Here is a 1,691-nt window from a genome sequence, read left to right as displayed (position 1 = left end):
CCTCTCCTCTTTCTCTCCCCTCTCCTCTTTCTCTCCCCTCTCCTCTTTCTCTCCCCCTCTCCTCTTTCTCTCCTCCTCCCCTCTTTCTCTCCCCCTCTCCTCTTTCTCTCTCTGTGCTTATGTGCGTGAACATATTTGTCTTTATATATATGAGGAGAGGGAAATCTTTATGCCAGTCATGTTCAATTGATAAATTGTAATATCTATCTCTTAACCCATTCTCCCTTTTCCCACTCTCTCTTTCCCCAGTCTTCTCTTTTTTTCCTCATTCTCTCTCTTTCCCCATTCTCTCCCTTCTCCCTCCCTCTCTGTATGAGGAGAAGAAAAGTGTTTACACCAATCACGTTCAATTAATAAGTTGCAATGTCCCTCTCTGGCTCTGTCTACCCGTAATATCTATATGTGTTTATTTCTGTGTGCGCATGTGAGGGGTTGCTTCCGGTGCTAAAATTACTGTTACTCAACACAGGCTAAATGTCCATTCTGCTTCGCCAAATCGTCAGCACCTAAACAGCTGTGCCCAGTTGTCTCATTACTTACATGAATTAGGTCCAAGCAAGATATAGGTAAAAATATTAGCCACGGCATAACACAGTGTAAATGTTGAATGAAATACGAACTGTAGACTGGTTGGTGGTCAATCATACATACTTTCAGATCAGTCGTTGACCTCTTCCCCCCACCCCTAAGAGCAAAACAAACAACAAAAGTAATTTTTAAGGAATGATCTTTAATTTAATTTAATTTATTATATATATACATTCGTCTTTTGGTCCACCAGTTTGGTTATATAGCATCGTTCTTTTCAATTTGATGATACTTTTTATAATTTTACCCCTCGAGCTCGATCTATTTGAATATTTTGTATATGTATGGGTATATATGTGTGTGTATGTATGGTCATTCACGTATCCATATATTTGGTTATGCTTATGTTATTCGTGATCGAGCAGACGTATGATCAAAAGCGTTCCAGTTATGACCATCCTGTCTTTCACTCAGATATAGTGTGCATAAGGATTACCTTATCCAGTATAGCTTTCCCTTATTTTTAAGACGCTACACAGTAAATCGAGGGAGACTCGGTTACTATTTCTAACTGGTCGAGCCACCACTTATAGGCTTCATCTTTGGGCCTCCGTGTGTATGTGTGTATGGTGGTATAGTGCCTAAATATGGCGTTGAACAGTATTTTGGTCGGAAAACATTGAGCTGAGAGACAAAATATTTTCCAGTTCAGTAAAATCGGCGTTCAGTACACACCAGAGTTTGAACGCAGATTCAACAACAGCTTCTACGCATTTACTCATGTTCATCTGTATGTATGTATGTATGTATGTAGGTAGATAGGTATGTATGTATGTATATATGTATGATATCTATATCTATCTATCTATATATATATAATATATGTATGTATATGTAAGTATATATATATATATATATATATATATACTTTCCCATATATATGCAGGCATATGTATGACTGTGTGAATACGTTTATATGACTGTGTTTATACGTACATACATACACATACATATATACATGCATATATGCATATATACACACACACACATATATATATATACATATATATATTTATATATATGCATGTATATATATGTATACGTGCATATATATGCATATATATGTATACGTGCATATATATATATATATATATATATATATA

Source organism: Octopus bimaculoides, chromosome 1, assembly GCF_001194135.2.
Source record: "Octopus bimaculoides isolate UCB-OBI-ISO-001 chromosome 1, ASM119413v2, whole genome shotgun sequence".
Lineage (NCBI taxonomy): Eukaryota > Metazoa > Mollusca > Cephalopoda > Octopoda > Octopodidae > Octopus > Octopus bimaculoides.
This window is presented reverse-complemented; position numbering follows the sequence as displayed.